The 21,276-nt window shown below is 41.1% G+C and overlaps 2 pseudogenes; both read left to right on the forward strand.

The window, feature by feature from the left end:
* The first annotated feature begins 1,589 nt into the window (after positions 1–1,589).
* On the forward strand, positions 1,590–12,580 carry LOC135518088 (proteinase-activated receptor 2-like; annotated as a pseudogene).
* A 6,229-nt stretch (positions 12,581–18,809) lies between these two features.
* On the forward strand, positions 18,810–21,052 carry LOC135517040 (proteinase-activated receptor 2-like; annotated as a pseudogene).
* Positions 21,053–21,276: the final 224 nt, after the last annotated feature.

Here is a 21,276-nt window from a genome sequence, read left to right on the forward strand (position 1 = left end):
AATAAACATGAATCAGAAGGCTTTATGTGATTATGTCATGACTCAACTCAATGTATACACACTATAACCATACATTTATTCAGATAACGTTACTCTCTAGCCATCGATTTCATTATCAGGGGCATTGTCACACCGTCAACTTCACATGTTGGTCCAGGAATGGGTTGAATAGCTCTAGCTGAGTCCTGCCTCGCTTGGTTGGTTGTCAACCTCTGTGACTGTTGTTGCTGCCCGTTCAGCACGTTCGTGCCATGCTGCTGTATGTTGTTCTTCACTGTGCTCTGTCACTGATGCTGCCTGTGGTTGTTCGTCGCTGTTATTTTCTGCCTCTGTTCTGTCATGCTCTCTCGCTGCCTCTTTTTGTTCATTGGCTTGCTCAATGACGTTATCATCATCTTCGACTGCATCCTCACAAACGTTAACCCTCTACTGCTGCTCCCGTCGGCTGCGTCTTCCCTGTACTACTGTTCTTCTTAAAGAAAGAAGAGATATCTGTGGACTTTCTCTTCATTGTCTGCAAATTGACATAGCTACAGCGACTAATCGTAGCTAGTAAGCAAACGCTATATCAGCCCATAAAGTCAGCTAGCTAGATGCTCATCAAGTGGTTTGAAAATGGTGGTTTGAAAATCTTTCTAGAAAGCTACGATCTGCAGGCAGCTGCCAGCTAGGCTAGCTTCCGATGATGCCACCAGAGACACGAGGCAGAGCTCAGCTGCTGCTGTCCATGAGGCAGACTGTCATCTGGCAGTGCACTGTGCAGCAGCAGGCCAGGGGAGGGGTGACGCAGTGACAGACGGCTGGCGAAACATTTATTTTCTTTCACATGAACTATTATGAAAAATATACATTATTGATTTAAATGAATAGTACTAATGTAACATATCAGATAGAAGCATATTATGCATACTCAGAAGCATCTATGCATTTGCAACTAGCGAGGGGGGGCCAGCAATTGTATCAGGGTGGCCGTGGCCCCCCATGTCCACCCGTTGGCGGCGCCACTGCCTACAACATCCACTAAGCCAGTCAGCCTGAACACAGGCATGTATGGTCACGTGATTTATGACATCACACAGGTTTTTTCTTCCCACCTGTTGTGTGAGGGAGGGGTGTGGTATTCTACCTCTTCAATTTCAATTCAATTCAAGGGCTTATTGGCATGGGAAACATGTGTTAACATTGCCAAAGCAAGTAAGGTAGATAATATATAAAGTGAAATAAACAATAAAAATTTAACAGTAGACATCACACATACAGAAGTTTCAAAACAATAAAGACATTACAAATGTCATATTATATATATATATATATATATATATATATATATATACACACACAGTGTTTTCATTTGACTGTAGCCAGCAGATTGACCAATTTGCTTACAATTGCACTAGGGTCAGACAGGTTTACTGTGTAGATTAAGATACAGAAAAACTGGGATAAAGGGACAATTCAGAGTGCAGCGCATTTGTCATCCCTGGATTGAGGTAGATTTTCTGAGACATATCTCACGCTGGCACTGCTGGGTCTTAATCTATATAGGAAGCCTGTCTGACCCTAGTGCAGCTATAAGCAAGCGCGTCGGATCTGCTGGCTACAGTTGACTTCAAAGTTACACAGACAAAAGGAATACACAAACGCTTGAATCAGCATTCAACACTCTTCGTACATCGCAGGTAGATTATTGCTGGAAAGTTTTGTGGAAGTTGTGGAACATGAGTTTCAAGCGGCATTGGTTGAATCTTATGTTTTTATTGGCATGCACCGAACTATGTCTGTCTCAGAAAAATGGTAAGAGAAGGCCTTTTCCCTCTATTTCTCTCATTCTGTTTTTTTTCTTCGATCAGATAAACGACATTGTGATATTCTTTAATGCCTTGATGGACAAATTTGTTGAGTCGGATCCCCTCTGATTCCTGAATTAATACAGATATTGTAAAATACACTTGCTTGTTATGTTGTGATGGTATTTGCAATGTCGGTGTGGTTACTGACCTCAAGACGACAATGAGTGATGAAGTCATCATCCCACTTGTGAATGACACGCTGTACTTCGCAAAATCGAGATGACCGTCCGAAGGGTATATTGAAAAGCAGGAGCAATGAGTTAGCCAGCTAAATTTGGTAAACAACCAGAAATAACTATTTGTCTGATTCATAAAGAAAGCTCAAATTAAATATGCGGTTTTGGTTGCTTAGTTAAGGCCAGGGACCACACCATAAAAAGGTAATTGTTTCCCCTTAATCATAAAATAATCAACGTTTATCAGTTGGATGAAGACACCCTAAATAGTTTGGTTTCATTTTGTAAAGACACTCCAGGACTTGTGCAGAGCAGATTGTGGATGAATACTTTAGTATTTTACAGACAGAAAGATTAATAAAGACGTACATAAAATGCATTTTTGCCGCATTTTTTATAAGAAAATGTTATGTAGAATAGAAAATGGACAACATATCAACATTTTTCTCTGGGCAAGCCTGGAGAATATATCTAAGGTTAAGCACACAAAATGTGGTCAAAGCAAATGCTTCTGAAGCAGAGAAATTTGTTTGGGTGTGGAAAGAGTCTGACTTTCAGGAAATGGAAGCTACAGACAAGTACACTGAATTTAAATCAAATCAAATGTATTTACATAGCCCTTCTTACATTAGCTGATATCTCAAAGTGCTGTACAGAAACCCAGCCTAAAACCCCAAACCGCAAGCAATGCAGGTGTTGAAGCATTTTGGCTAGGAAAAACTCCCTAGAAAGGCCAAAACCTAGGAAGAAACCTAGAGAGGAACCAGGCTATGAGGGGTGGCCAGTCCTCTTCTGGCTGTGCCGGGTGGAGATTATAACAGAACATGGCCAAGATGTTCAAATGTTCATAAATGACCAACATAGTCAAATAACAGGTCTGGGACAGGTAGCACGTCCGGTGAACAGGTCAGGATTCAATAGCCGCAGGCAGAACAGTTGAAACTGGAGTCATCATGCCAGGTAGATTAGAATACCAAACAAGAAATACCTATTTAGACCCAATCACCATCTCTTCAAAATAAGTTACTAAATATGGTCGTATTTGTAACACTGAAATTTAAATGGTGTGTAATTTAATGTAGTGAGCTTTGAAATTATTGATGTAAGTCCATTTTATAGTGGTTCAACTTCATTAAAATGTTGATGATAGTAGTATAAATATACATTTTAGAAGTTTTTGAAATATTTATGTTTACATTTGAAAATACTAACATTAATGGACAAAAATACTAACAACCGGTAGATGCAAACATTTTATTTTAGTCTGTGGTGCATGGCGATGGCAATACCCACCCATAGCAGGCACTCCAGCAGGTGTATCTCACTGATCATCCCTAAAGCCAAAACCTCATTTGGCCGCCTTTCCTTCCAGTTCTCTGCAGCCTGCGACTGGAACGAATTGCAAAAATCTCTGAAGTTGGAGACTTTTATCTCCCTCACCAACTTTAAACATCGGCTATCTGAGCAGCTAACCGATCGCTGCAGCTGTACATAGTCCATCGGTATATAGCCCACCCAATTTACGTACCTCATCCCCATACAGTTTTTATTTTATTTACTTTTCTGCTATTTTGCACACCAGTATCTACCTGCACATGTTCATCTGATCATTTATCACTCCAGTGTTAATCTGATAAATTGTAATTATTCGCCCCTATGGCCTATTTATTGCCTACATCCTCATGCCTTTTGCACACAATGTATATAGATTATTTTTCTACTGTGTTATTGGCTTGTTTATTGTTTACTCCATGTGTAACTCTGTGTTGTTGTCTGTTCACACTGCTATGCTTGATCTTGGCCAGGTCGCAGTTGCAAATGAGAACTTGTTCTCAACTAGCCTACCTGGTTAAATAAAGGTGTGTGGGGGAGGGGTAAAATAAATGGCCTTAAATAGACCATGCCCATTTTACATTTCTTGGAAGGATAAGCTTAAAGTTTAGGCTAACAGGCTGACCACACCGCTCGCGTCGCAAAATACATTTAGAAATCTATGTTATTCAATTATTGCACCCACACTGCTCGCACGCGCCAACGAGCATCTGCGGTGCCAAGGGCTAAAATAGAAATCAGTTCTATGAGTAGAGGGTAGAGGACCTTGTGCATTTCAGGTAAAATAACAACTCAATGTTTATATCCCAGTACAAATTAGCTAGCAACAGAAAGCTAGCTAAATAGGACAAAGTACAAGCTAACTAGCAAAATTGCCATAAATGTTTAATGCTTTTTGACCTGTCCCCAAATGAATATAATTGGTTAAGTTTGTTTTGATATTTTAACCTGCATGTCATGATCTCGTTGGGTGTGGGGGGACAAAATAAATTTATTAACGATGGCGCACGCGCGCAGCCGGTTTGGGTTCCGTGTAACACCTTGAACCTGCTTTGTAGTATACCCCTCTGGAATCTTATTAGTTGATTTTTAAAAGTGTTTACTTTTGATATACAGCTGAAGTCGGAAGTTTACATACACTTAGGTTGGAGTCATTAAAACTCGTTTTTCAACTACTCCACAAATGTCTTGTTAACAAACTATAGTTTTGGAAAGTCTGTTAGGACATCTACTTTGTGCAAGACACAAGTCATTTTTCCAACAATTGTTTACAGACAGATTATTTCACTTATAATTCACTGTATCGCAATTCCAGTGGGTCAGAAGTTTACATACACCAAGTTGACTGTGCCTTTCAACCGCTTGGAAAATTCCCAAACATGATGTCATGGCTTTAGAAGCTTCTGATAGGCTAATTGACATTCTTTGAGTAAATTGGAGGTGTACCTGTGGATGTATTTCAAGGCATACCTTGAAACGCAGTGCCTCTTTGCTTGACATCATGGGACAATCAAAAGAAATCAGCCAAGACCTCAGGAAGAAAATTGTAGACCTCCACAAGTCTGGTTCATCCTTGGGTGCAATTTCCAAACGCCTAAAGGTACCACGTTCATCTGTACAAACAATAGTACACAAGTATAAACACCATGGGATCACACAGCTGTCATACCGCTCAGGAAGGAGACGTGTTCTGTCTCCTAGAGATGAACGTACTTTGGTGCGAAGAGTGCAAATCAATCCCAGAACAACAGCAAAGGACCTTGTGAAGATGCTGGAGTAAACGGGTATAAAAGTATCTATATCCACAGTTTAACGAATCCTATATTGACATAACCTGAAAGGCCGCTCAGCAAGGAAGAAGCCACTGCTCCAAAACCGCCATAAAAAAGCCAGACTACAGTTTGGGGACAAAGATCATACTTTTTTGAGAAATGTCGTCTGGTCTGAAGAAACAAAAATAGGTATGTTTGGCCATAATGACCATCGCTATGTTTGGAGGGAAAAGGGGGAGGTTTGCAAGCCGAAGAACACCATCCCAACCGTGAAGCATGGGGGAGGCAGCATCATGTTGTGGAGTGCTTTGTTGCAGGAGGGACTGGTGCACTTCACAAAATAGATGGCATCATGAGGCATGAGGAAGGAAAATTATGTGGATATATTGAAGCAACATCTCAAGACATCAGTCAGGAAGTTAAAGCTTGGTTGCAAATGGGTCTTCCAAATGGGCAATGACCCCAAGAAAAGAAAAAGCCCATGACCTCAATCCTATAGAACAGTTGTGGGCAGAACTGAAAAAAGCATGTGCGAACAAGGAGGCCTACAAACCTGGCTCAGTTCACCAGCTCTGTCAAAAGGAATAGGCCAAAATTCAACCAACTTATTGTGGGAAGCTTGTGGAAGGCTACCCGAAACGTTTCATCCAAGTTAAACAATTTAAAGGCAATGCTACCAAATACTAATTGAGTCTATGTAAACTTCTGATCCACTGGGAAGGTGGTGAATGAAATAAAAGCTGAAATAAATAATTCTCTCTACTATTATTCTGACATTTCACATTCTTAAAATAAAGTGATGATCGTAACTGACCTAAGACAAGGACTTTTTACTAGAATTAAATGTCAGGAATTGTGAAACTGAGTTCAAATGTATTTGGCTAAGGTGTATGTAAACTTCCGACTTCAACTGTAGTTTGCATAAGAACAGTGGTGATAAAAGTTCTCAATTGTCATACTTGAGTAAAAGGTAGGATACCTTAAAAAAAGACCAATATTCACAAAGTAAAACGCTACTAGAGTAAAAGTATAAAAGTACATGGTTCTAAATATACTTAAGTACAGTCATGGAAAACCTACAAAATGTTCATAATTGATAATTGCTTATACTAAGCAAACCAGACTGCACAATAAAAACACAACTGGAACTCACAAATAATTTACAAACACAGTATTTAAGTTAAGTGAGTCTGCCAGATAAAAGAGTGTAGGGATGACAACTAGGGTTGCACATTTTGTGGAATATTCAGAGGTGGAAACTTTAAGTGGAAATTGACGGGAATTGATGGAAATATATGCAAATTAATACTATATAAATGTAGATGTTTTTTGCATTGGATATATTTACCATATCATCTGGAGACAGAAACATAAACCTTTTACCTTATCATAAGTAGACATAATTGCAAATGGTTAAATCCTTCCAATAGATTTTTTTTTTTATAAAAAAAATATTTACGAATTGAACTTTTTTTAAATTAAACGAGTTGAATTAGAATGGGATGATTTCACTGAACAACAAAAGAAAGGGAATATTGAATGATTAACAATGATCCATCACATCTCCCAAAAACATTTTCAACATACATCTGTAAAATGATAGTCTAGAAACTAAAGCATTGGTTGTCTTCCTCTCAGGCTTCCATGTCTTCTCCCTGGACCTCCTCAATGTCCACCTCTTGAACATCAGACTCTGAGGCCTCATCTTCACTGTCACTTTCCAACCTTGTTGAGGGTGGCTCATTGTCAGGCTCAAAAAGCCAAAAATTTGCCCGGTTGACCACCAATTTTTCAACCCTTGGATTGGTCAGCCTGTTGCATGCTTTGATATGCGTCTTCCCAAACAGGGACCAGTTGCGCTCTGAGGCGGCTGATGTTGGTGGGATTTGGAGGATGATGGAAGCAACAGGGGAAAGAGCCTCAGATCCATAAAGTCCCTTCCACCAGGTGGCTGATGAGATATGTTGGCACAACTGCTATATTGCATCTCCATCCCAAAGCCCTTGCTTGGAAGTGTACTACGCCAGACTGCCAAGAACCTTGCCCTCATCGAGGCCAAGGTGATGAGACACAGTAGTGATGACACCGTAGGCCTTGTTGATCTCTGCACCAGAGAGATCTCATGCTCTTGCCAGCATACTTGGGGTCCAACATGTACACTGCGGCGTGTATGGGCTTCAGGCAGATGTCTTCACGATATTTGATGTATTTCAGAACTGTGGTTTCCTCTGCTTGGAGCAACAGTAAAGTGGGCAGGGCAGTACGGATTTCTTCTCTTACATCTACAAGCAGTCTGAACATCAGACAGGATGACATTTTTATTTTATCTTTATTTAACTAGGCAAGTCAGTTAAGAACGTTCTTATTTACAATGCCGGCCTAGGAACAGTGGGTTTATTGCCTTGTTCAGGGACAACAGATTTTTACCTTGTCAGCTCGGGGATTCGATCTAGCAACCTTCCGGTTACTAGTCCAACGCCCTAACCACTAGGCTACCTTCCGCATTGTCTCCCTCAAACCGTGCAATGGCGACTGCTATAGGTTTCAGGAGCTTCAGGCTGCTTCCCAAAATACATCATCCAGTAGGATCCTCTTGATGGGGCTGTCCATATTGGCAGACTGTGGTATGGCTATTTTTGGGATGGACACCTTCCCCTCCAGTAGACTGTCAAGCATGATGACAACACCACCCCAATGGGTGTTGCTGGACAATTTCAATGTGGTGCTCTTATTCTTTTCACTTTGCTTTGTGAGATTGCTGCTATAACTTGATGACCTTTCACATACCTAGCCATTTCTTTGGCTCTCTTGTAGAGTGTATCCATTGTTTTCAGTGCCATGATGTCCTTGAGGAGCAGATTCAATGCATGAGCAGCACAGACAATGAGTGTGATGTGAGGGTAGGACTCCTCCACTTTATACCAAGCAGCCTTCATGTTCGCAGCATTGTCTGTCACCAGTGCAAATACCTTCTGTGGTCCAAGGTCATTGATGACTGCCTTCAGCTCATCTGCAATGGCGAGACCGGAGTGTCTGTTGTCCCTTGTGTCTGTGCTCTTGAATACGGGTTGAGATGATGTAGTTAATTATCCCTTGCCCACAAACATTCGACCACCAACCAGAGATGATTGTAATACAGTCTGCTTTCTCTATGATTTGCTTGACCTTCACTTGAAATCTGTTGAACTCTTCATCCAGCAAATGAGTAGATAAAGCATGTCTGGTTGGAGGGGTGTATGCTGGGTGAAGAACATTCAGAATTCTCTTCCATTACACATTGCCTGTGAGCATCAGAGGTGAACCAGTTGCATACACAGCTCGAGCAAGACATTCATCAGCTTTTCTCTGACCACGTTCCTCCATTGAGTCAAAAAAACCTTCTAATTCCAGGAGGACCATGAGCTGTTGCTATCGTTAAGGTGTTTGATTCATCATTTTCACCTTGAATAGAAGTAGAGGGACTTTTGTCAGAGGTTGCTTGTTGTGAGCACTAGGGGATCTTTATGCACTTGGGAAGATGATTCTTCATCTTTGTTACTTTTTTCACATATGATTTGGAACAGTGTTGGCAAATGTACACAGCTTTTCCTTCTACATTAGCTGCAGTGAACTGTCTTCACACATCAGATAGTGCCCATGGCATTTTCCTGTACAGACTAGGTTAAAAAAAAACATGTACAGATAAATAGTTAAGCAGTTAGATTAAACAACTCATTTGTAAGACTTTTTTTTAATGAAACATATATGGAAACAGGTGAATTATCCCTTCTCAGTTAGCAGGCTCAAGCTAAAACCCACATGGTAGCAAATACTAACTAGCAGAAGTTGTTAAGAAGTTACAAATGATTTAAACACACTTTGCTGTAGGCTACTATTTACTAGTTAACAGAAAATCATCTATGTCATATACAATATATTCACCCCACCCAGTATTGTAATCAAAACTTACCAGAAAGCATGTGGTCCTTGGCTCAGACAGTGTAGTAGTGTGGGCTCAATAGCATCACATTAGTGTGGAAGATCTTGAGAATCAGCTGTACATGTGATGGAAGAATGTACTGTGTGTGCAAAGGGTTGCAATTCCATTGAATTGGGGATAGTTTAACCAAAATATGCCACAAGACCAAGAATTGCCTTATGTGTACCCCACAGAAAAAGGTTCACTGTTATAAGCTAACTTTTTTTCATGAACTTTAAGCAGAATTCCCCAAATTCCAGGGCTTAACTTACAATGTAAAATTTCAGGGAAATATTCCGGAAAGTTTTCGAAAAGTTTCCGACCCTTTGCAACCCTAATAAAGTATTAGATTGATAGGTTAGATTTTCCTGCCTCAGCAAGAATAATGTAACGACTACTTTTTGGTGTCAGGGGAAATTAATGGGAGTATAAAGTACATATTGTCTTTAGGAACGTAGTGAAGTAAAAGTTGTCAAAAATATAAATAGATAAGTACGGATACCCCCCCCCCCCCCAAAAGGTACTTTTTCAACACTGCATTAGAACAATTAGAAAAGTAATATTTTAAGTATGCAATAAAACTCAAATGGCTATTGAATTCAAATGGCATACATTGTAACCTAATTTTTGGAATTCCTCAAACACCCCTGTTTATTTTCATCTTGTTTCTCAGAGCGGTTTAATGCTGGCGTTGAAGACCGAGGCTTCACGGGGGATGAGACAGCGGCTGGAGTCCAGGTCTCCCTGGAGGCCTGCATGGTTCTGGACAGTCATCTGACCACTGTGTTCTTCCCCATTGTCTACATAGTGGTGTTTGCTGTGGGGCTGCCCACCAACGCCATGGCCATCTGGGTCTTCCTGTTCAGGACCAAGAAGAAGCACCCTGCCGCCATCTACATGGCCAACCTGGCTCTGTCTGACCTGCTCTTTGTCATCTGGACGCCTCTGAAGATCGCCTACCACTTCAACGGTAACGACTGGATCTATGGAGAGAGGCTGTGTAAAGTCCTGGTGGGCTTCTTCTATGGGAACATGTACTGCTCCATCCTCTTCATCACCTGTATCAGTGTCCAGCGCTACTGGGCCATTGTTTACCCCCTCTCCCAGGATTGTAGGAACAACCATGTAGCCATCGGTGTCTCGGTCACAGTCTGGGTGGGGGTCTGGCTGCTGACCACCCCTCTCTACCTCTACGACCAGACAGTCAAGGTGACCAACCTCAACATCATCACCTGCCACGATGTCACCCGGCCAAGCCAGAATAGCATGGCTGCTGGCTACTTCCTGACCATGGGAACCCTGGGATTTGTAGTTCCCACCGTGTTGTGTGTGGTGGTTAATGTTCTGATGCTCAAGTCCCTGAAGAACTCAATGACGGACGCCAGCATCACCAAGAATCGGCGCAAGGCTGTGGTGCTCATAATTACTGTGCTGATCATTTTCCTGGTCTGTTTCACCCCCAGTAACATCATGATGCTGGTGCACTACTCTCTCCTGCTGGCTCAAGTAGTGCACAATGACTACGGCTTCTACATCACCACCCTGTGTCTGGCCAGCCTCAACAGCTGTGTGGATCCATTCATCTACTACTTCATCTCAGAGGAGTTCAGGGAGCAAGTAAAGAACACGCTGAGGTGCCGGAGCCAGAGTGCATGATCAGGATCTCGTTCACTGCTCTGAAGTACTTCAAGATGAGTAACACCATCCAGGTTTGGGGTCAATTCCAGTCAATTCAGTAAGTACTGATTAGGAAAATGTGGAATTGGATTGGTTGATTTGGTTTACTTTCTGAATTGTCTGGCATTAAAATGGAATTGACCCCAACCTTGGTACCTGCACCTCAGACTCAGGGAACACACAGAGCAGCTTTGTTTAGGGGGGTTCTCATGTGGAGATCAAAGTTTGCTGTACTGATGTTTTTAATGAACTGGACAGGTTAAAGGGAATACCTGGTTGGTCTCAAATACTAGGTGTCTTTCATCTAACATTTTGTTTTCATCATCATCAATGGAGAGAGAGATGAGATGCAACCCCAGACTACTTCATATTATGTGCGTGTTATATTGCCTCCTCTCCCCTCATACAGTTTTAGTGCAGATTTTGTTGGTTTTATCTAGAAAACAAAATCAGAAAGAGTGTGTTACTGATCCATCCTCCACATTTAGACAGTCAAAGATGTCCATTATGTTTGTTCCAGCACTGAGCTCTCTGAAACTGTTAACTTAGTTCTTAGTGCCCAGCACTGACCCTTCACTTCTGGCAACAGGTATTGTTCTTTATCAAGTGAGCCATACATGACCTACTATACAATGCCTAGTGAAAGTCTATACACCACTTGCATAGTGTCATGATGTGGCCCTTTCTGGGTATAGGTTGTGGCATCCCCCTCTCTTTCACACTCTCCTACATCCAGGTTCTGTTATCGCAGGCCATAAATTCCTGGAGAAGTTTCCCTCCCCCTGGCCATGCAGAAGGAGAGACACAGAGAGAACAAAGGATTTCACATGGCGAACACCTAAATCCACAAAATGGGATTTTTAAACAAAATGTCCACTTGTGGGAATGGTCTGTGGACACTTAAGTGATGGGTATGACAAGTGTGTTTTCTTTGGTGACCTCAGAGAGGATAGGAAACACACATAACTATATCTCTGAATGAGTAAAGCAGAAGCTAGTTGTGAAATGATGTAATGTGATGTTAAACCTTTAATGTGAGAGAATTGAATTCCCTTTAAAGTTGAAGTAAGTCATTGGCCCGCCCCCGTGAGCACAACAGACATGATCTGGCATCATCGAACCACCTTTTCTATTGTTACGAATAAACCCCCCTCCTGACAAAATCCTCTTCATGCCACAAAAACCTCAGTGTCAGTTCCACGTTGCAATGGATGTTGAATTCCTAACCATACCTGGTGGATCGTTGGCCCACGGGTGGAAATGGTTCAACTCTGAGACTATCGATCCCGACAGAATAAGAGCAAATCTTAGATACTAATTACTAGTCTGCAGACAGAAATGATGTAAACCTGGGATTGTGAATACCGATACCTGCCGAAACATCTATCTATGTGAACATTTCGGAATGGTACTCTGAAGTATCCATTATAACCACAAAAGACTTTGATCTTCAGGGAAGCAGAGAGAGGAAGACTCTGATGAACTGACTCCGCAGAAGGACCGGATTCCAACAGAAATCACGACACTGGGAGTAAATGTATATTGATTGCGATTATTCACGAACGAGTGAGTATTGATGTGCAAAGGATTTTCAATTCATATAATTATCAACTGTGTAGTGATTCCTCTTGTCTTTTCCGCTTCTTTCTCAGTCCACACCCACTTCCCTTTGTCCACCAAGCTGTCATATCGGCTTAGCCCACTAGGGAACCTCTGACTATCATTTCCCTGTAACCATATCTACAGTTTGTTTGTTTGTTTATGCATTTATGTGATTATTTAGTTAGTTTGTTAATAAATAAATTATTAAGCCAATTGGTGTATGGATGATTCATAGTAAAGGCTGGGTTTGTGCAGGTAACCAACAATTTACGACGTTTGGAATGAGATTAACGGGAGGTAAATAATAATTAATTAATTAGAAGACTAATTAAAATATCTGAAGTTATATTAGGAAAATTCTAACTTTTTGTAATCTGAATATTTTCCTTGGTGCCCTGACTTCCTAGTTAATTACATTTACATGATTAGTTTAATCATGTAATAATTACAGAATTTATTTGATAAAATAAGTCTGCACTTTTAATGATTCCAAAGACACAGCAGTTATGACATTTTTCTGAAATTAAAGTAAATCTAAAAAGAGATTAACTTCTTGATACTACCCATCCCGTATCCGGGATCGTGAATACAGCCTCAGGCTCATTACCATAACGCAACGTTAACGATTTCTGAAAATCGCAAATGAAATTAAACTAATATGCCTGCTCTCAAGCTTAGCCTTTTCTTAACAACACTGTCATCTCAGGTTTTCAAAATATGCTTTTGAACCATAGCAAATCAAGCATTTGTGTAAGAGTATTGCTAGCTAGCTTAGCATTTAGCGTAGCATTTAGCACGCAACATTTTCACAAAAACCAGAAAACCAAATAAATAAAATCAATTACCTTTGAAGAACTTCGGATGTTTTCAATGAGGAGACTCTCAGTTACATAGCAAATGTTCAGTTTTTCCTGAAAGAATCTTTGTGTAGGAGAAATCGCTCCGTTTTGTACATCACATTTGGCTACCGAAACGAACCGAAAATTCAGTCACCAAAACGTCAAACTTTTTCCAAATTAACTCCATAATATCGACCGAAACATGGCAAACGTTGTTTAGAATCAATCCTCAAGGTGTTTTTTCACATATCTCTTCATTGATATGCCGTTCGTGGAAGCCTGCTTTCGTCTCAGAATCCCATGGAAAAATACCAGCAGCTGAAAATGACGCAACAATTTAGACGGAGGACACCGGGCGGACACCTGGCAAATGTAGTCTCTTATGGTCAATCTTCCAATGATATGCCTACAAATACGTCACAATGCTGCAGACACCTTGGGGAAACGATAGATAGGGCAGGCTCATTCCTGTCGCATTCACAGCCATATAAGGAGACAATGAAAAACAGAGCCTCAAAAATCCTGCTCATTTCCTGGTTGCAATTTCATCTTGGTTTTGCCTGTAGCTCCTGTTCTGGGGCACTCACAGACAATATCTTTGCAGTTCTGGAAACCTCAGTGTTTTCTTTCCAAAGCTATCAATTATATGCATAGTCGAGCATCTTTTTGTGACAAAATATTGAGCTTAAAACGGGCACGTCTTTTTATCCAAAAATGAAATAGCGCCCCCATAGATTTAACAGGTTAAAGACAATTTCAATTATTTCGTACAGATCTACACAACCTGTTCCACATTTTCAAAGTGAAATAAAAAGTATAGAATTATTTTTAAGTTAATAAAAATGATTATGTCTTGATAGCCCTGAGTTAATACTTGGTGGAAGCATCTTTGGCAGCAATTACATCTTTAAATCATTTGGAGTAAGATTCTACTGACTCTGCACAACTCTTAGGGCAACATTATATCTGTTTGTTTTTGTCAAAATTGCTCTACCTCTACAGTGGGGCAAAAAAGTATTTTGTCAGCCACCAATTGTGCAAGTTCTCCCACTTAAAAGAGGCCTGTAATTTTCATCATAGGTACACTTCAACTATGACAGACAAAATGAGAAAAAAAATCCAGAAAATCACATTGTAGGGTTGTTAATGAATTTATTTGCAAATTATGTTGGAAAATAAGTGGTGTCGTCATGAGAGAGTGAGAGTGAGGTTACACTGGTAACCTGATTCCATCAATTTCTTGTTTTTCAGGTGCGTTCTTCTGTTTATGTTAAAGAGAAAGAAGGCATCGGCATCAGGGTAAGTTAACTACCATCTTGACCTTGGGAGGAGAAGTCAATTCATAGACACAGATCATTTATACTGTACAAAGTTCAAGGACAATGGCCTCATTTCAAATACTTTCCTGCTTATTGTTCAGTTGCGAGTGTGCAGCCAACACAATGGGTAAGATTGACCTTTTATAGTTGATCTCAAGCCTTTGTCAGTAGCCTACTTGTAGACACATTGTATTATCTTGAGTTAGCATACTTGTACTGGGGTAAATCCATTTGAATTCAATCCCTTTTTGACAGCATCCCTTTTGATTGAAACATAACTTTCCATATATATTTGCTCATGGAAGAAGTGGTCAGGAAGTGACTTTTTGGACCTGAATGACAAAACATTCAGGAGATAAAGTATTTATATACACTAGCATTGCTTTCAATTGGGTTACACAAAAACAGTCCTTGGAAAGCCAAAAGTTAAATACAATTCCATTTCAACTTACTGTGCTGGTAGGCAGGAAGGTTGGTCATTATGATGGGTGGAATTTGACATAAAATATCTAAAGGATGGTATTATTAAACAGATTTTCAAACGTGGGTCTGTTGTAGATGTACTTGTTCTCTGCTTACTTCATGTCAAAATAAAGGTTATTCCTTTTTGTACACATGTGGTGCACGTGCAGGATTTTGACCTGAGGTAAGCCTACTTCACATCATCAGAGGTTTTTGTGTTGTGATGGCACTCAGTTGAGACCAACATGCTCTTGAATACAGGGTGGGTGTCATTTCAATCATAGAAATAACATTAATAGAATGAATCTATACCTTTAGACCACTGCAATTTAGCTGGTATGCCATGGAATTTAAATTGATTTGAAATTGTAAATTCTAATTACTATGACAAAGATGGCTGCCGGTCCACACACTGTCGAATGTCAACTTAAATGGTAATGTCTAATCTATTATCTATATTTCTATGATTCAATAGGTTTCTTACGGAGGATTGTCAGTATAATTTAAAACAACAGATATTCCCATTCAATTCAACATTCTCTGATGTGTGGACCTCCAACAATCTTTGAAATTTGAAACGTACATTTTATTCCCATTTTAGTACATTTATTAGCCAAAATATAACACCCACCCTGGATTCAAGCATGTCGCGTCTCAACCGATGGCGGACACAACCCAAAAACTGTTTAAATGGTTTGACAACCCTGTTTGTAAGCTTTTAAAAATCAAATCAAATTTTATTGGTCACATACACATGGTTAGCAGATGTTAATGTGAGTGCAGCGAAATGCTTGTGCTTCTAGTTCCGACAGCGCAGTACTATCTAACAAGTAATCTAACAATTTCACAACAACAACTTATACACACAAGTGTAAAGGAATGAATAATAATATGTACATATAAATATATGGATGAGAAATGGCCGCGCGGCATAGGCAAGATGCAGTAGATGGTATAGAGTACAGTATATACATATGAGATGAGTAATGTAGGGTATGTAAACATATATAAAGTGGCATTGTTTAAAGTGACTAGTGATACATTTATGACATCCAATTTTTTATTATTAAAGTGGCTAGAGATTTGAGTCTGTATGTTGGCAGCAGCCACTCAATGTTAGTGATGGCTGTTTAACAGTCTGATGGCTTGAGATAGAAGCTGTTTATCAGTCTCTTGGTCCCAGCTTTGATGCACCTGTACGGACCTCGCCTTCTGGATGATAGCGGGGTGAACAGGCAGTGGCTCGGGTGGTTGTTGTCCTTGATGATCTTTATGGCCTTCCTGTAACATCGGGTGGTGTAGGTGTCCTGAAGAGCAGGTAGTTTGTCCCTGGTGATGTGTTGTGCAGACCTCCCTACCCTCTGGAGAGCCTTACGGTTGTGTTACCAGGCGTTGCCATACCAGGCGGTGATACAGCATGACAGGATGCTCTCGATTGTGCACCTGTACAAGTTTGTGAGTGTTTTCGGTAACAAGCCAAATTTCTTCAGCCTCCTGAGGTTGAAGAGGCACAGTTGCGCCTTCGTCACGATGCTGTCTGTGTGGGTGGAGCATTTCAGTTTGTCCGTGATGTGTACGCCGAGGAACATAAAACTTTCACCTTCTCCACTACTGTTCCATCGATGTGGCTAGGGGGGTGTTCCCTCTGCTGTTTCCTGAAGTCCACGATCATCTACTTTGTTTTGACATTGAGTGTGAGGTTATTTTCCTGACACCACACTCCGAGGGTCCTCACCTCCTCCCTGTAGGCCATCTTGTCGTTGTTGGTAATCAAGCCTACCACTGTACAGTAGTATCGTCTGCACACTTGATGATTGAGTTTGAGGCGTGCATGGCCACGCAGTCATGGGTGTACAGGGAGTACAGGAGAGAGCTGAGAACGCACCCTTATAGGGCCCCAGTGCTGAGGACCAGTGGGGTGAAGATGTTGTTTCCTACCCTCACCACCTGGGGGCGGCTTGTCAGAAAGTCCAGGACCTAGTTGTACAGGGCGGGGTCGAGATCCAGGGTCTCGAGCTTAATGACGAGTTTGATGGGTACTATGGTGTTAAATGCTGAGCTGTAATCGATGAACAGCAATCTTACATAGGTATTCCACTTGTCCAGATGGGTTAGGGCAGTGTGATTGCAATTGCGTTGTCTGTGGACCTATTGGAGCAGTAAGCAAATTGTAGTGGGTCTAGTGTGTCAGGTAGGGTGGAGGTGATATGATCCTTGACTAGTCTCTCAAAGCACTTCATGATGACGGAAGTGAGTGCTTCAGGGCGATAGTCGTTTAGCTCAGTTACCTTCGCTTTCTTGGGACAGGAACAATGGTGGCCCTCTTGAAGCATGTGGGAACAGCAGACTGGGATAGGGATTGATTGAATATATCTGTAAACACACCAGCCAGCTGGTCTGCCGTCTGGGCCGGCAGCCTTGCGAGGGTTAACACGCTTAAATGTTTTACTCATGTTGACCACGGTGAAGGAGAGCCCGCAGGTTTTGGTAGCGGGCCGTGTCAGTGGCACTGTATTGTCCTCAAAGCGGGCAAAGAAGTTGTTTAATTTGTCTCGGAGCAAGACGTCGGTGTCCGCGATGGGGCTGGTTTGCTTTTTGTAATCCGTGATTGACTGTAGACACTGCCACATACATCTCGTGTATGAGCCATTTAATTGTGACTCTACATTGTCTATATATACTGACGCTTAGCTTGTTTGATTGCCTTGCGGAGGGAATAGCCTGCACTGTTTGTATTCGGTCATGCTTCCGGTCGCCTTGCCATGATTAAAAGCAGTGGTTCAAGCTTTCAGTTTTGTGCAAATGCTGCCATCAATCCACAGTTTCTGGTTGGGGAAGATTTTAATAGTCACCGTGGGTACAACATTACTGATGCACTTTCTAATAAACTCACTCACCGAATCAGCGTATACATCAATGTTGTTGTCTGAGGCTATCCGAAACATATCCCAGTCCACATGATCGAAGCAATCTTGAAGCGTGGAATCCGATTGGTCGGACCAGCATTGAACAGACCTCAGCACGGGCGTTTCCTGTTTTAGTTTCTGTCTATAGGCTGGGAGCAAGTTATCTTTATCTTTTCCATTGATTTGACATTGTATGTCTCAGGGTATGGCTGGGTATGGTTATGCAAAAAGAAATGTGTAATTGTGCACCTTTATCTGTTGAATATTTTGGGGTGCTGTCAAAAAGTTATTGAATTCACATCAATTTACCAACCGGTGACTCACATCAATTAATCTGTCTCATTATTTAACATAAAAACAAGTATTGTGCAGCTATTTATTGTAGGTGTCAATGTACTTTCACCTATTTATTGTAGGTGTCAATGTACTTTCACCTATTTATTGTAGGTGTCAATGTACTTTCACCTATTTATTGTAGGTGTCTTTCACCTATTTATTGTAGGTGTCAATGTACTTTCACCTATTTATTGTAGGTGTCAATGTACTTTCATCTATTTATTGTAGGTGTCAATGTACTTTCACCTATTTATTGTAGGTGTCAATGTACTTTCACCTATTTATTGTAGGTGTCAATGTACTTTCACCTATTTATTGTAGGTGTCAATGTACTTTCATCTATTTATTGTAGGTGTCAATGTACTTTCACCTATTTATTGTAGGTGTCAATGTACTTTCACCTGACTGGAATATGTATTTTGTGTGTTTTTAGAATGAGTACCCTAGATAGAACATAACCCTGTGTGTGATAATCAGACCAATGAATAAGAGGGAAATGAAAGTTAATAGCCTCATAATTCAACTATATTTGTATCATATTTATTTTTTTCATGTCATTTTTAACAACACTTTGTGTTACATGATTAAACTCAAAAGAGCATTGCTCAAGGTGAATATGTTGAATGTTATCAAACATTTTTTATAGTAGCTTATTGTATGTTGAGAATCACCAACACACTATCCAATATTACAGATCTTTATCAGTGATGTTTCTCTCCTGTTTCTTATCACAGGTATAGGACGTGGATTCATCGGGGGGGGGGGGGGTCGACCCTCAAGATGCCGACCACGTTACGGTGGACAAGGCAACCGCGGAAACACTGCGGAGCAGTCTGACCACGGTGTTCCTCCTCATCGTCTACATAGTGGTGTTTGCTGTGGGGCTGCCCACCAACGCCATGGCCATCTGGGTCTTCCTGTTCAGGACCAAGAAGAAGCACCCTGCCACAATCTACATGGCCAACCTGGCTCTGTCTGACCTGCTCTTTGTCATCTGGACGCCTCTGAAGATCGCCTACCACTTCAACGGTAACGACTGGATCTATGGAGAGAGGCTGTGTAAAGTCCTGGTGGGCTTCTTCTATGGGAACATGTACTGCTCCATCCTCTTCATCCCCTGTCTGAGTATTCAGCGCTACTGGGTGGTGGCCCATCCTCTGTCCCACCAGAAGAAGAACAACAAAATGGCCATCGCTGTCTCCGTCTCTATTTGGGCCTTCATCTGGCCCACCAACACCCCTCTGTACCTCTACAACCGCATGGCCAAGCTCAAGGACCTCAACATCACCCTGGGAAGAACCGTCAGAAAGCCATGGTGCTGATTGTGACGGTGCTGGTCACCTCCTGGTGTGTTTTGTCGCCAGTAACATCATGCGAGTCATCCACTAGACCCTCCTCAAGGACGGGGTGATCAACAACGGCTATGGCTTCTACATCACCACCCTGTGTCTGGTCAGCCTCAACTGCTGTCTGGATCCCTTCATCTACTACTTTGTGTCTGAGGACTTCAGGGACCATGTGAAGAACACACTGCTGTGTAGAAGCAGCAGGACGGTGGAGAGGATGAGGGTCTCCTTCAGCTCCATGAAGTACTCCAAGAAGAGCAAGGCCTATGTGTCTGAGTCAGAGAACACAGAGCAGTACCTGCTAATAGTGCATGGGAGCCATTCGGACGACTAGGCAAAGACACTGGGAGAGGCTCATTGAAAATACAATATTTCTCTGTATGTTTGTGGACTGATGCACTGAATGTACCTTATGAAATAAATATACTAGAGTGATCTGTCCTGTAACAGTTGGAATATAGACAGCAATGACAAGAAATGGAACACGGTTGTGTGTGAGTGTTGTGTCCTCTATGAGACAGAGACACACAACCTGACCTCTCACAGGACCAGGACACAAGGATATCGAATTCTGAAGAAAATATGTAGTCACATCACACTAAACAACCCACACAAGAGGAAGTATATTTCTCATCTGTGTAACAAAGTGTCAAGGGGAGCTTTAGTATGTTTTAAGTTAGGCCTGGACACTGTTGATCTCCAGACCAGTGAAAATGGAGGACTATATCCTGGACTTCTTTTGTGATTTTCATAGACATATCTCTCACGGATTAAATGAATACATTTTGCTTTCATCACAGTTCTTGACAGGCTGTTAAAGGGCTAATGCGTAAATATCTAGTTAGATATTCTACATTTAAAGAGGTGCATTTTGGACAAGATGTTGCCAAGCATATGGTCAACATGTTTTATGAAATCCCAAAATATAGATGTACATTGTGCCTTACAGTGCTAGTGTAAATGAACTAAAATGTCATGCCTTCAGGTGAAAAGTGTTGAGCATCATGATTTTATTTTTCTTACCTTTATTTAACTAGGCAAGTCAGTTAAGTAAAAAAATCTTATTTTCAATGCTAGCCTAAGAACAGTGGGTTAACTGCCTTGCTCAGGGTCAGAACAACAGATGTTTACCTTGTCAGCTCAGGGATTTGATCTTGCAACCTTTTGGTTACTAGTCCAACGCTCTAACCACTAGGCTACCTGCCGCCCCAATGATGATGAGTGACATATTTTAGAAGGGCGGTGTTGGGGTAAACTGGCTTTAAGTCTATGGTCGACATATCTTCACTGGTATATGCCTTTATATAATTACCTCTGTGAGATTATATAGGGCAGTCGGCTGTACACATTAACACAGCTCCTTTTTTACTATAGTGTCGTTATGTTTTAAACTCACGTGAATTTTTGAAGCCATGAAAATTTTTATGTTTAAAGTTTCTTAGTTTCTTAAATAAATGTATGCAATATGATAAGCTAATGGTGTTTGATTCTATAGTTGTTATTGTTCTCTAATGTGTAACTTTGTTTCTGTTGCGTAATCCTTATTAATATTCCAATGCCCTGGTGCTCATAGCAATGGATGGACTGAGTCATCTCACATGCCTGGTGGGAGATGATATTACAAGAGTCCGGGATTATGAAGAGCCACGGTCTGTGATTATGGTAAGGAATTCATGTAATATTTCACAATACCTTTCAGTT

This window comes from Oncorhynchus masou, chromosome 28, assembly GCF_036934945.1.
Source record: "Oncorhynchus masou masou isolate Uvic2021 chromosome 28, UVic_Omas_1.1, whole genome shotgun sequence".
Taxonomy (NCBI): Eukaryota; Metazoa; Chordata; class Actinopteri; order Salmoniformes; family Salmonidae; genus Oncorhynchus; species Oncorhynchus masou.